Source organism: Epinephelus lanceolatus, chromosome 2 (genome assembly GCF_041903045.1).
Source record: "Epinephelus lanceolatus isolate andai-2023 chromosome 2, ASM4190304v1, whole genome shotgun sequence".
Taxonomy (NCBI): Eukaryota; Metazoa; Chordata; class Actinopteri; order Perciformes; family Serranidae; genus Epinephelus; species Epinephelus lanceolatus.
This window is the reverse complement of record NC_135735.1, coordinates 50,251,024-50,266,599: the sequence shown is the minus strand read 5'-3', so window position 1 is coordinate 50,266,599 and position 15,576 is coordinate 50,251,024. Positions and strand designations below refer to the sequence as shown.

Below are 15,576 nucleotides of genomic sequence, written 5' to 3'. Positions count from 1 at the left end.
CGATATCTCAAGAACTCCCTTAGGGAATTTCTGCAAATTTGAGACAAACGTTGGAATCAAAGGTGAATTGATTAGAATTTTAAGGTCAAAGGTCAAGGTAATTGTGACCTCACAAAATATGTTTTTGGCCATAACTGAAGAATTCATACGTCATTATGACATAATTTAACAAAATTGTCTAATAGGATAAAATAATGAAGTGCTGCCATTTTATATCCAAAAGGTCAAAGGTCAACTTCACTGTGACATCATAATGTTCAGCAAAAACACTCTTCTAGCCATTATTCAACATCATATTTCAGGAACAGAAGGGGAGACATTTGGTCAGTCACTGAATTGCTGAACCTGAAACCGTGCTGATTGTATAGACCTTATGTGCTGTCGGGGGGAAGATGTGTGTGAAGCATCCATGTTTTCACAGAACTGAACATGAAATGTAAGTAAATGGTAAATGGACCTGCACTTGTATGGCGCCTTTCTAGTCATCTGACATTCACCCATTCACACATACATTCATACACTGGTGGGCAAGGCTACCACACAAGGTGCCACACACTCACACATATGGGGTTCAGTATCTTGCTCAAGGATACTTTGACATGTAGGCTGGAGGAGCCGGGGATCGAACCGCCAATCTTCCAACGACCAACTCTGCCTCTTAGCCACAGCCGCCCAGTGAGTAAGTGCAACTTGATTGGTGTGTAGGGGCATACAGTAGAATTGTTTTTTTAAAACCTGCAGCAGTTTTTAAAGCAGAGCTGAATTCAGGGCTTAAAGTACTCCGGCACCGGCATGGCGCCGGATTTCTGTCTTGACAGACATTTCTAGTATTTTTTTTTAATTTTTATTTTTTTTTTATTTTTTTGTGGCAACAACTTGCCATGAGTAAGCATTTAACGAATCATCTTCTGATTTTCAGCGAAGCACATGGGTAGTTCCACCAATAGTGTAGTGTTATCAAGCTCAGCTGGCCAATAATAGCTGAGTGGGGAGGGTCTAAAAACAGCATGCACACACACACGGACAGGGTTTCAACACACACTACTTCCAAGCACATGTTGGCTTAGGTGTCCGTTACAGCCTGATATCCAAATGAGTGTGGGTGAATGTACAACAGAAATGCACAATTGAACTGCATTTGAATGATTAGCTTGTGTTAGCTTGACTGCCAGCTATCGGACACTGAGAGAAAACAGCATGCCATGCAGAGTTTCCCCTATATGCAACATTTTTTCCCCCCATCTTAGCACTTTAATTGTTATTATTTGGCACTACGGACGCTTCATATCCAGGTCTAGAGCGCGGCTGGGGCTGCATTTTCCTGACCAAACCTGACCCAAGTCTGGCGCAGTTTGTTACCTGACATAGTTATTGTTATGGACAGTGTGTAACGTTAAATAACCATCAACAGACTGCTATTAGGCACAGACAAACACTCTGCTCTCACAGCAGTGCAGTTTGATGAAAACTTGTAGATTACAGGCTGGTGTCAGACCAATCTGGATGTAGCGTTGGAGGTAGGACTACAATCAATCCCATGAAAGTTGCTCAGTTGCGCACAAGCGGCTATCCTGGGCTGACGAGTGAAGCCATTGCTGAAGTGCCAAGAACTGCAGTTTGACTGGCCACTTCGGGCTGGTTGCAAAACATAGCAAATCCCTGTAGACTCCCATGTTAAAACGCCTAACTTTAGAGCTAAAATAAACATGTTCACAGCCTGGTGCAAAAACAGTTTTTGTGTCTGTGGCTCATTTCATCATTCACGACAATTGTACAGGAGGCGAATTTTTTTTTTTTTTTTATAACGATCCCGTTGAAATGTTAAATGAGGCTGAAAATTCAACATAATTAAGGGTGTGGCCACTTTGACTGACAGGCTGTCTGCTAGGCCTCACTACAGGCCACTCAGCTTGACCTCTTTGCTGTGTTTTGAGGTGCTGGCGCCGGCAAGCTGGAGCCTTTTGAAGATTTTATTTTTATTTTTTTTTACAAATATTGGACAAATAATATGGCTTGCTCTATGGATAATTGTACCAGCCGACCTTCCAAGACACCAGTGCTCCAGTTTTTCGGTAGGTGACATTCTATTTTAATTTTATTTATATGTTAGTGTTAATTAGCATGTATTTTTGTTTTTCTGGCTTTTAGTTTAACTCGTTATCTCGCTGTCTAGCTACTAACCTGCATGCACTGAGGTCAAAAGGTAATACAGACGTGTTAGAATTTAGGAAATTTAGAATTTGAACAAAGGGCATCTGTGTGAGGTTGGAAAATAAAGCTCCACCAGGTTACAATATCACTAAGTTATGCTATGTAAGTGATACACTTGCCATACAGGCAATGTAACCTTAAGGTAACATTACTGCTAGACTTGAGTGGGTAACAGTTATGTTACGTTAAAATGTTGTGCAATTACAATAAGGTGTTCTCTTTTATTAATTTAGAAATATTAATGCCACGTTTCAGCTAGGGCTGTACCCAAATATTCGGATATTCGTTTCTATGGGTAGGTATTCGTTGTGAAAATTTGGTATTCAATGTTCGTTTTTTAATTTACCTTTTTTTTTTTTTTTTAAACACATTTTTTGGTGCTAAATATAGTCTTTTTGTTGTTGGTAAATGTAGGTTATCAATAAAAATCAAAACTTTTAAATCGCATTGTTGAAAATGTGAAAATGTAGCATCCTACCAACTGAGCTTGTGCGCATGGCGCACTTCAGCGCATCCGTCTGAGGCTGTGGATCAATGCCAAGTTTTACCACTTTATGACTATTCTCTCTAACTTGTAGCTGCCGTTATCTTTTGAATTTAATATGAATTATGGAACCGTTTTTGTCAACGTTTGTTTCCCCCGTTTTGTACAATAAATTATTGTTTAAAGTTTCAACAAGTTTCTTTTGGAGTGCGTGACACAAGTGTGTTTTGAAAACGGCCGCGGACTGTCACCTGCTCAACGCATCAGTACCTTCGGGTGCCATGACAGTAATAGCCAATAATGTCAAAATATCATTTACAGACCGATTTAACAGACGATCACTGCTGCCCGACCCGCAGGTCCATTTGCGGGTCCCGCGGGTTACGGGTCGACCCGCGCATCACTACTCAGCTCAGTCTATAAGGCTGTATACACAACAGTAAGGCTATAGACATTATATTCTATTCAGGCCGGCAGAACCAGCAGCGCATCGGCTCTACAGTGCACGGCACTGCTGATTAACCATTTTATTGCAGCACAGAGTGTCTGCCAGCAACCAGTTACTTGCAGAGGCTTCCTACAACTTGTTTCAACGGTTGTGATTTAATCAGAAGACAAATTAAACAGGATGACTAGCCAATGTGAAAATCAAAAGAAAGCATAGAATAATGTACTGAGGGAGACTGTTGTGCCATCACATTTTTTGTGGTTTGAGAGCGAAGATACGGTTGCCGCTGTGCAAAACTCTGCCCTAGTTTCAGCATGTTTCAAGAAGTAATGTTATTCTAACAAGATGTTGCATCTCTGGTTAAGCTGGAGTTGGTTATTGAGGCTATACGGCAAGTTAACATAAAATTTGACAGTCCACAATCCAAAACTTTGTAAAAAAAATTTTAATATTATGACTAAAATAGGCTTGTCGTCTGTTGGCTTAAACGGCAACATGTAACGTTTATAGCTTGACTGCTGCATTTAGTGTTTTTACTTCATTTTTAGCACTTACTGAACTTAATTGTATGTTACATTAGTTAGTGTGGTACAACAAAACTATGTTTAACTGTCACATGAAAAATAAGTGTAAATGCAACAGATAGAAAATGAGGAGTATGATGTCCACCACCCCTTTTAAGCTAAAATAAAGTAGTAACCTGTTGAACATTAAAGGGATAGTTTGTCATTTTGGCAAATTTGCCTATTGACATAATCCCTATAGTCATATGGGTAGGTACATTACCTTTAATTATCAGTGCCTGTTGTTCTGAGATCGGTGGGGCAGAGCTACCTGCTGCTCAGCGCGCAAAATGGAGGTGAACGGTACAGCCCCCTCTCTCCCTCAAAACTAATCAAATACACCATCAAATGACTCCAAAACGCTCTTGTGGACAACTTGTAGCTTACACATTCACCATGCTCTGAAATAATAATGTAATATTATAGCTGCTGTGCAGCGATGGGTCGGCTCTGGGCATTTTTAGGCAATTCTGAGCAACAAGCAGAAGGATTGGAAGACATTTAGGAATTTAGCAACACAAACTGCATCAGCTGAGGCTTGAACTCACATCCTCTGAGACTAAGGATCAATTTCTATCTCACTGAGCTGATCAGTCAGTGACAATTCATGTGTAGCTTCACAAATTTACTAAGCCAGACGTGCAGGTTTAGCAGCTGTCCATGCATGGAACAGCAGATTTCAAACCACTGTAAAAAATTCAGTTATCAAAACAAAAATCTGAAAATACACATACTGCATCTAGACAGCATGGAGATGTTGGTCATTTATTTTAACAATGATTGATTTGCTTTATAAGTGAAAAACTGATGTTTAACTAGTTGAGCTATGTGCAAAGTGAGAAGCCTCAGATGGTTTCACACTGAAGTATTGACACTGGATCTTTGTGCAAAGTTTGGTTTATTTTCAAGCATGAGAAGGCAGATTTTCTAGCAGGAAGAAGACTTGTAGATGCTGAACATTGATGAGTCAGGCTCAGGCAATTCTAAGCAATAAACTGGAGCACAGGAAGATGATTAAGATGTTTACATTACAATGTGGATTCTGCACCAGTTGAGGCTCAAACACGCAACCTCTGGAACCTAAGACGGTCATCTACCACTCTGAGCTAATTGGCAGATTTGAAACCACTGTAAAAAAATTCAGTTATTAAGACAAAAATCTGAAAATACACATATTGCATCTAGACAGCATGGAGATGTTGGTAATTTGTTTGTAACAATGATTGATTTGCTCCATAAGTGAAAAACTGATGTTTAAAATTGCCATTTTACATTGACTCCAATTGTTCACATTAGAGCAAAATTCAAAATGCTGTCAAAAATTCAGTTTTTGAGATAAAATTCTGAAATTTGCCACACATCATCTACCATGACTCCAGAATTTTGTCATTTTTTCATGAACATTGAAGATTTATTTAGCAAGACTTTGCATGTATATGTTTACAGTACCGTTTACAGTCAAACATTTTGATGCACTGTAGGCTCAATTTTTGATTAAATCTGAGAAACGTAGTTTTTGTAGGACAGTGTGAAGATGCTCTGTAGCAAGTTTGGTGTCAATTGAGCAAAAATTGTGGGAGGAGATAGGTTTAAAAACTTTTACAGTTTTTGAAGAAAAAAAAACAGTGATGAACATAATTTTTAATAGGTTTAAATGTACAAAAGTTACAGTTTTATCAAAGTTGTGAAGTTGTAGCACGTATGGTTGATTTGTTATGAATTTTCAAAGTTTTGAACTTTAGACGCTTGCTGTAGCGCCACCATCAGGACTATTGGCTTGAGTTTACAGCTGAGGATATCTGGCATGAGACTGGACCTTTGTGCAAAGTTTGGTGAGTTTTCACCCATGGGAAGTATGATTTCCTCGGAAGAAGAAGAAGAATACCTAGGATTACAATAGTGTCCTGGCAGCTTAGCTGCCCGGACCCTAATTACGAGACAGAGTTGTTTTGAAGCCAAATGCACAGCCAGAACTACATTGCAGACATACAGTACTTGCTGGGCAGAGTGATTTCAAACAGCGTATGTTTAGTATTTGCTTCATGTGTCGTAATATTACTTAATTATACATTATGATTTCATAGCGTGGGGAATGCACAAGCCATGTGTTGTCCACTAGAGCGTTTTGGAGTCATTTGATGGTGTATTTGATTAGTTTTGAGGGAGAGGGGGGGCTGTACCTTTCACCTCCATTTTGTGCGCTGAGCAGCGGGCAGCTCTGTCCCACCGATCTCGGAATAGCAGGCACTGACAATTAAAGGTAATGTACCTACTCATAAGACTATAGGGATTATGGCAATAGGCGAATTTGCGAAAATGTTGAAATATCCCTTTAAGAAACTTAAGTTATGTTTTCATATTAAAAAAAAAAAGCCTGTGAGGGAGGTTACCTAACACATATTCCTTTACATATCTATTTGTGCAAAGTTTTCCTCCAGGTGATGCAGACAGGCTGGACCAGCAGATGCTCAGCGTAAGATGACATAACTGGACTCCTAACAAGGCTTCACGTCTGTATTGTAAACACTTTTAGACTCATTACGTTAGCGTTGACCTCAGGGTACAAAGACCTTTTTTTATATCTCTCATAATGAATCAAGCAACTTGCTGGGATAAATTGATCAAGTATTAATCATTATTATGTACAATACAATGTGTAGAAGACTTTTCATTTAGGACTTTTGTTCACCTAATACTGTAAGTCCATACAAGTGTTCAGCTGAAGCAGATATTCATGTACCTATCCTGTTAAGCTGGTATATGTATGTGATCCATTGTGATCCACCATCTCTCAACAAAAGTGTTTGTCTTTTACTATTATTCAAAATGTATTCACACTGTGAATCCTGAATGACCAGTGCAAACAGAAGGACCGGGCTGGCCACATGCCCCGCCGTTTGATGGTCTCTGGAGGAGGGAATCCCAGGAGTGTGAGAGGTGTACGCCCCCTCGTCCCGGTTGATGGTGCCGCTCGCCCGCTTCCTGATTTCGATTGCCTCTTTTATCCAACTCTGATGTGATTATTTTGCCCTTGTCCCAGTCCATAATGTGGTTATTTCTCCTGCAGTGATCTGTGATGGCTGATTTTAAGTTTTCCTGTTCTGCTTGGTCTTTTTGTGTCCTTGTGAATCGCCCCGCTGCGATTCACATAATTGTAAATTAGTAAAATGAATGCCCCATGTGTCCCAAAGTGTTCATTCATAAAAATAGCATCCAAGAGTAAAAACAAGAACTTTACGAGTTCAGAGATTGCAGTCTTGCCTTTGGAGATCAATAAATAAAGTCTAAAAAATTTTTAACAGTGTCAGGAATAAACTAAAGGGCCTGCTAAAGCCAAGAAATGGAAAAATTAACAAGTACTGTTAAAGGGGAACTAATGTTATTTTCAACCTGGGCCCTATTTTCCGATCTACTTTTGTCTAAATGAGTGATAGGATGTTCAATATTTGACATTTCTCCAGTACCAAGCTCGGGCTGACCTGCCTGCAGCCCGTGAGCGCATGTTATATTAAATAATAGGGCACTCAGACAGCGTCAAACAACATCAAAATACATCCACTAAAAGTGCATTTTTTTTCACACAGGTAGGCTCGGATTGTTAGTATAATTATCCGACAACATAACGGAAAGGAGAAATGAACGTCTGTGTTTACCTTTAGCTGGATTCAGACAATCCGAGCCTATCTGTGTGAAAAAAAAGCACTTTTAGTGGACGTATTTTGACGTTGTTTGAGTGCCCTATTATTTAATATAACGCGTGCTCACGGGCTGCAGGCAGGTCAGCCCTAGCTTGGTACTGGAGAAATGTCAAATATTGAACATCCTATCACTCATTTAGACAAAAGTAAATCGGAAAATAGGGCCCAGGTTGAAAAAAAACATTAGTTCCCCTTTAATGCCGTGTCACGCGATGGTGGTACTGAAAAATAAAAGAACTGGTTCAATATGGAAAAAGCACCAGCAAGGTGATTGGTGATGTCTCCTCAATCTCCTCCATCTCTATCTCCTCAATCCTCAGGGAGTTAACACCTCTGACAATGGACATGTTGTCTGGTGAGCAGGCCTAGTTGTTCCCCATGGGCACGCTGGTGTCCATGCTGTTGGAGCTCTCCAGGCTCAGGGTGTCGTAGGGCTGAGGAGGGTACAAGGGGAAGTCTCCATTAAGGAGATGGTCGACAAAATATGTACTATAATAGGTGATGTTGCAGACAGGCATTCAACAGAGGATGTTTCCCTGGACAGAGACTTGCATAAAACTGCATGTGAAGATATGGCCACTGGGCCTGACAGTAATAGTAGCTTGTTTTGTAACACGTTATACCCAACTCTGGTGTAACGCGTTAGAGTACTTTGATTACTTTTTGCAGTAACGAGTAACCAAACACATTAGTTTGCTGTTTGAGTAATCAAATACTTGAGTACATTTTCAAACAAGCCAGCAGTTACTTCTGTTACTTTTAGAATGCTAGTCCTTCAGCTCCGAAACAGCAACAACTTTACTGCCCGTTCTGAAAGTCACTATGTCACATTACACGATTGTGGAGTCATAAAATCGTGCTGTGACTTGGCCGACAGACATGACACACTACATGATGGTACACACCAATTATCCCCGGTCGTCTTTCATGTCATCGGGTTATTCTTGTCCTATTTTTATTACTTTTACTATTATTTGAGTCACTGTGTCTGTTCATGTGCCAGCCGATATGTTGTTGTAGTCACCTAAAAGCGTCAGCAGATGGCAGGAGCTACATTTGAAGCACCGTATGCAAACATTCAAGCTACTATATCCTCCAACCAAGTGCCTACAAATGTTTCACAATAAAAGCCTATTTAGAAAATGGAGGGCTTCTGTCAGCCGAGGTTATTAGGGGCTTTTAATTTGAAACACATTCAGGAAGTGTTGAGTTTGAAATGACCGTACAATGTGTTAACTTTATAAAGACAATGGGTGCGGATAAAAAGTAAATATATAAAAACACAGAGGGAATAATAAATAACGGACCGTCTATAATGTAGTCTGTTTCAAATGAAGCTGGTAGCCTCTGTAGTTGTGGTGAGTAAAAGCCCAGCCACTATTTGTTAATGTCATTACCAGGCCTGGAATTTCATCATTTTAGGGGCAAGGCCACTTGGCCTTTCGCGTTGTCAATTTTTTGAGGGCACAAAGGCCAAAAGCCAGGGCAGCAAGGCCATACAATAAAACAATGATTTTAAGTCCACGTCCATAATGAATTTAATTTAAGGACTAAGGATGTATAACTATCTGTGAAATGAAAAAATAAAACGAGCTCAAGTAATAATAATGAGTATAATAATTAATAATGTGATTTATTTAATAGTACTAATAAACCCAATGTGTTTTAAATATAGAACAACCAGGTTCATGTATTTATAAGCAAACAATCTTAAATATTAGGCCTAAATATTTTTTGAGTGTACATGATAAACTGATTCACTGAACAAGACTGGCTTCCAATTTTTTTTTGATGTGTTGTTAGATAGCTAACAACAAACAAACTACAGCAGGGCTATTCAGTTACTATTTCAACTGGGCCACATTTCAAAACCAGATCATGTTGATGGGCCACATTTTTAGCAACGAGCAACCAATCCACTTTTTTTTTTCCTACATATATATTTATATATATATATACAGTAGGGCCGTAACAGTACATGTATTTGTGTCGAACTGTTCGGTACACAACTTTCGGTTCGGCACGACCCTGTACCGAATTATTGGGCACAGGATATTATTTTATTTTGTTTTATTTTAATTCCGTTTTTGCGAGCCGAACCATTTAAAATATCTAGTTCCCCGACGGACATAATTGAGTGACGGACCGAGTCCCATAAATCTCCGCTTTCACTTTGTGCAGCGCATTCTCGCATTTTGACAACATGGCAAGTGAGCCTGACAAACCTGAAGACCCACCCACAAACCTTAAGTCCTCCGTTTGGGAACACTTTGGTTTCAGGGTAAGATACGAAGATGGAAATAAACAAGTGGACAAGACAAAAGCAGTGTGCCGACACTGCAGAACAGCGGTCGGGTATGTACTTGGAAACACGTCTAACATGCTAACGCATCTAAAGCGACACTACCCGAGTTTGAACGTTAACCAGCACGACTAGAAAAAGCAATCTGGTGCAAACTACGATATCGTCGTTGTTTAAAAAGAAAGAGCGTTTCCCTGACCATCGCGCTAAATAAATAACCAACGCCATTGGAGTTGAGTAAAATTGTTTAAGCTGCACTTTAGATATAAGCATGTTTTGTTTACTGCACTTTAACAAAGTGGGAAAGCTAAGGAAGTTCCTAGTAAAACTGAATCTGAGCAGGCTTTAAAGCTGACCAGCTGCACTATACTTTTTTATTTTAATTGAGTGAAACTGTTAAAGCAGAAATGTATATTTATATTTTTCATTCAAAAAATGTGTTAAAAAAACAGCAGGATTTTATTTTTCACTTTTATATTTCTATTTTCATTCAAACAATGTGAAAAAGCAGGATTTTATATATATTTGTTTCATTCAAAAATTGTGTAAAAAGAGTTAACTGCTGTGGTGGTATGTTTTAATAAGGTTACCAATAAGTAAAAGATATTTAATAGTTGTCTATTTTTTTTTCATTACTGTACCGAAAAAAAACGAACCATGACTTGTGTACCGAGGTACAGTACAGGCCAAAAGTTTGGACACACCTTCTCATTCAATGCGTTTTCTTTATTTTCATGACTATTTACATTGTAGATTCTCACTGAAGGCATCAAAACTATGAATGAACACATGTGGAGTTATGTACTTAACAAAAAAAGGTGAAATAACTGAAAACATGTTTTATATTCTAGTTTCTTCAAAATAGCCATCCTTTGCTCTGATTACTGCTTTGCACACTCTTGGCATTCTCTCGATGAGCTTCAAGAGGTAGTCACCTGAAATGGTTTTCCAACAGTCTTGAAGGAGTTCCCAGAGGTGTTTAGCACTTGTTGGCCCCTTTGCCTTCACTCTGCGGTCCAGCTCACCCCAAACCATCTCGATTGGGTTCAGGTCCGGTGACTGTGGATGCCAGGTCATCTGCCGCAGCACTCCATCACTCTCCTTCTTGGTCAAATAGCCCTTACACAGCCTGGAGGTGTGTTTGGGGTCATTGTCCTGTTGAAAAATAAATGATCGTCCAACTAAACGCAAACCGGATGGGATGGCATGTCGCTGCAGGATGCTGTGGTAGCCATGCTGGTTCAGGGTGCCTTCAGTTTTGAATAAATCCCCAACAGTGTCACCAGCAAAACACCCCCACACCATCACACCTCCTCCTCCATGCTTCACAGTGGGAACCAGGCATGTGGAATCCATCCATTCACCTTTTCTGCGTCTCACAAAGTCACGGCGGTTGGAACCAAAGATCTCAAATTTGGACTCATCAGACCAAAGCACAGATTTCCACTGGTCTAATGTCCATTCCTTGTGTTTCTTGGCCCAAACAAATCTCTTCTGCTTGTTGCCTCTCCTTAGCAGTGGTTTCCTAGCACCTATTTGACCATGAAGGCCTGATTGGCACAGTCTCCTCTTAACAGTTGTTCTAGAGATGGGTCTGCTGCTAGAACTCTGTGTGGCATTCATCTGGTCTCTGATCTGAGCTGCTGTTAACTTGCCATTTCTGAGGCTGGTGACTCGGATGAACTTATCCTCAGAAGCAGAGGTGACTCTTGGTCTTCCTTTCCTGGGTCGGTCCTCATGTGTGCCAGTTTCGTTGTAGCGCTTGATGGTTTTTGCGACTCCACTTGGGGACACATTTAAAGTTTTTGCAATTTTCCGGACTGACTGACCTTCATTTCTTAAAGTAATGATGGCCACTCGTTTTTCTTTAGTTAGCTGATTGGTTCTTGCCATAATATGAATTTTAACAGTTGTCCAATAGGGCTGTCGGCTGTGTATTAACCTGACTTCTGCACAACACAACTGATGGTCCCAACCCCATTGATAAAGCAAGAAATTCCACTAATTAACCCTGATAAGGCACACCTGTGAAGTGGAAACCATTTCAGGTGACTACCTCTTGAAGCTCATCGAGAGAATGCCAAGAGTGTGCAAAGCAGTAATCAGAGCAAAGGGTGGCTATTTTGAAGAAACTAGAATATAAAACATGTTTTCAGTTATTTCACCTTTTTTTGTTAAGTACATAACTCCACGTGTTCATTCATAGTTTTGATGCCTTCAGTGAGAATCTACAATGTAAATAGTCATGAAAATAAAGAAAACGCATTGAATGAGAAGGTGTGTCCAAACTTTTGGCCTGTACTGTACATACCGAACCGAGATTTTTGTGTACCGTTACACCCCTAATATACAGGCATGGTCCTCCTCAACATAATGCAGAAACAGAATAAAAAAAGAGCTATCACTGCACAGAAGCATAATAAGTGACATTAACAGTATCTAATAACACACACTATCTCTCTTCCAGCATCTCCCTCTCTCCTCTCCTCCACACACATGCACACACCTCACCTCCTGATGCTTTCCTTACAGGTCAGTTACACAGGATATAGTTTTATACAGTCCATGGCAGCAACAGTCATGTTTACGACAACAAAGTCACTATTTAAAACCCAATAATATCTCACTGGAATATAAATATTCCTCCTGTCATCACAATACTGACTGAAGAAAGTCATGTTATCTCAGCATGAAAACAAACATCATTATCAGTCATTCATCCTGCTCTCTGTCCCTCCTCTACTGAGGACACTTACTGTCTGCAGGTCAGCTGCCTCAGGTGCATCTTCAGATAAAGTGTTAGCCTACATACAGACAGCTTTCATTTTAGTTTGTCTTTAACACTGTTAGCACCGCGAGAGACTGCGGACAGAGCAGATTGAAATATGGCTTTCTACATGCTGATCACATGTATTGATAAAGTATTGGCTTGGCTGGCAGAGGTTTTATTGCACTTACTCACAGTAACAAGTGTAGCTGTCGTTAACTAGAGTAATCCTGAAGTAATATTGTCTTCATCTGCACTGCGGCCTCTCTGCTGTTGAGTTTGTTTGTCTGTGTGTGTGTGTGCGCATGCTGTGAGGGGTGACATGCAGAGAGCAGGAGAGAGGCTGCAGAATGATGATGAAACCGAAACTTTAAAAAGTAACGCAGATAATGGCGGAGCTTACTGTTATTACGGTGTTGATTAAACTTGCCTTGGGTTGTTTAATACTGGGTCTCGGTACCGATCCCTGCCCGGGCGTTTGATGAAGTCTACTGGTTGGCCGGTGATAGACTGGTGTCAAACTGTCATTACAGCCCGTCTGAGCGCTTCATGCCAGGCTCAAATCAAACCCCCCCCCCCCCCCAACTGGTGATGTACTCATCGCCTCATTTGAAGTTGCCCAATAAGAATCCAGACTGTCATAGCATTATTTTTTTCTCAATAGACGCAGGTGTCAAAGCCGTGTTGACAGGAAAGAGGCAGAGGAGAAAACCGCAAAATCACTTGGGGCAGTGTGGGCGGGGCATCAAGGCCACTGTGGCCTTAGGGCAGATATTTTTTTCAAGGACACAGGGCCAAATTGGGAGGCCACGAGAGCCATGGCCCTCGTGGCCCTTGTGAAATTCCTGCCCTGATCATTACTTTATGTCCATCTCCGTTATGAAGAAATAACATTGTTTGCTAGCTTGATGCTAATGACAGTACTCAGCGGGTTGACAAACTGCCTCTGCTGTTTCACACTATCAAGTACATCCCTCAAGTCCTCATAAACAAGACAGTAAAACATCAAATGGACCTCACTCTCAATTTCACCGAGCTCACACACCTAACAGAGTCTGTCCTCCTCTGGAATGGCATTAAACCTGCTGGTCTCTAAAGCCAAGGGTAATGTTCCTGAACGTAACTGTGCACATAATGATCTTTGTCTTTTGTTTAAATTATACTTCACATACATTTCAACATCATAACAGTTTTTTATGAGACAGTAAGTTCGTAATTTTGGTTTATACCATATATCGACAGACCACTTTTCCTTATACTTGAGAAACATATTATTCTTTAACTCCCGAATATTACAAAGTAACCTGTTATGAAAGATAAATGAAAAATCATTCAAATTAAATAAAGATTTCATCTCATTAGCCCAGGGATGACCATGTAAAATGTCCCAGATAAAAATATTTTTAGTGAGTCTCTGATCTGACATCCTTACAAGTCTATTCCACAGTCGAAGCATTTCACATTTATGTCTGATGTTTGGAGGTTCCTATCCCATATCTCCACAAATAGCTAAAACTGAAGTTAATTTATGTACTCCTAAAAAAGATCGAATAGCTCTATAGTGCACAGCATTACAACTTGAGTATTCCCGGAAACCCCAAACACCAGAAACTTGTGTCGTAAAAACAATTCGAACTTCAACCACATTCACAGTATTAACTGGCCTAAAATGGCATTAGCTTAGAAATCTGATTCTTCTCCCCCGATCATACTCTTCTTCCTTTTTCTGAACGCTCTTAATGTGAGTTTTGTAGAAGGAATAGCCAAACAATTATGTTTAGTATTTTCTTTTGTCTAGATTAAGATCAATAAGACAAATTAGAAAAATTGTTAGACAGTCTAGCAGCATAACTGATGTGTTAAAAATCCTCATGCCAATTAAATCTGAAAACTACCAAATCTTGTCTTGATGATAATAATAATAAGCTTTATTTGTATAGCACCTTTCAAAATACAGTTACGAAGTGCTTTACAGATCAAGTAAAAATAACACAATCATCAAAATCATTGAGAAAAACATAAAACCAAAAACCTGATCTGCTTTACAGAGTGAGATAAAACAGTCAGGATAAAAGCATAGAACCATGATGAGCAATAATGATAATAATAATAAAACAAATAGAGTAAATGAGGTAAAATCAGATAAAAAAACAATAAAAGTGGCAAGCAACAGAGCTACTGTAAAAAAGCCTTCCTGATGTGACTTAAAAGAAGGCAGTGAGTTTGCTGACCTTAGCTCCTCAGGCAGGGAGTTCCACAACTGAGGGGCTCTAATAGAAAATGCCCAATCACCTTTAGTGACTAGGCGGGCTGTGGGAGCAGTTAGAAGGGTCATACCCGAGGAGCGCAGGCAGCAGCTAGGCTCATAGGCCACAAGTAACTCTGCAATATATGAGGGAGCAAGGCCATGTAGAGCGTTAAAAGTAATGAGTAAAAGTTTAAAATCAATCCTAAATTTAACCGGTAACCAGTGCAAAGTAGCAAGGATGGATGTTATGTGGTCTTGTCTCCTTGTATTAGTTAAAAGTCTCGCAGCCAAATTCTGGACGAGCTGGAGACGGGAAATGGCCTTTTGACTCAGTCCTGTATATATAGAATTACAATAATCCAATCTGGAGAAAACAAATGTATGAATGACTTTTTCAAGGTCTGCTTGGGAAAGGAAAGGTTTAACCTTAGCGATACTTCTGATTTGCAGATAGCAGGATTGCACTACTTTAGTAATTTGTTGCTCAAAACACAGCTCTGAATCAAAAATAATACCCAAATTTCAGGCAGAGTGTTTATTGTTGGATGACAATAGTCCAAAATTCTTTTTTAAATCACTGGTTTGGTTGGGGGGACCGAATAAAATGAATTCTGATTTGGATTCATTCAGCTGGAGGAAGTTTTGAGACATCCAACATTTAATATCGTAAAGACAGGCTAGAATGTGAGCATATTCGTCAGTATTATTGCCAGCAATGGGTACATAAAGTTGCATGTCATCCGCATAAAAATGGAAATTAATGTTATGATTATTAATAATTTCACCCAGGGGAAGCATATATATGGAAAAAAGTAATGGACCAAGAATTGACCCCTGGGGAACACCAGATAAAAA

At 39.8% G+C, this 15,576-nt stretch overlaps 1 protein-coding gene across 1 annotated transcript in view; it reads left to right on the top strand.

Moving 5' to 3' along the window:
- Window positions 1–15,576, top strand: part of ndufs3 (NADH:ubiquinone oxidoreductase core subunit S3) — a 39,871-nt gene that overhangs the window by 10,742 nt on the left and 13,553 nt on the right. The gene's annotated exons all lie outside the window — the stretch shown is intronic.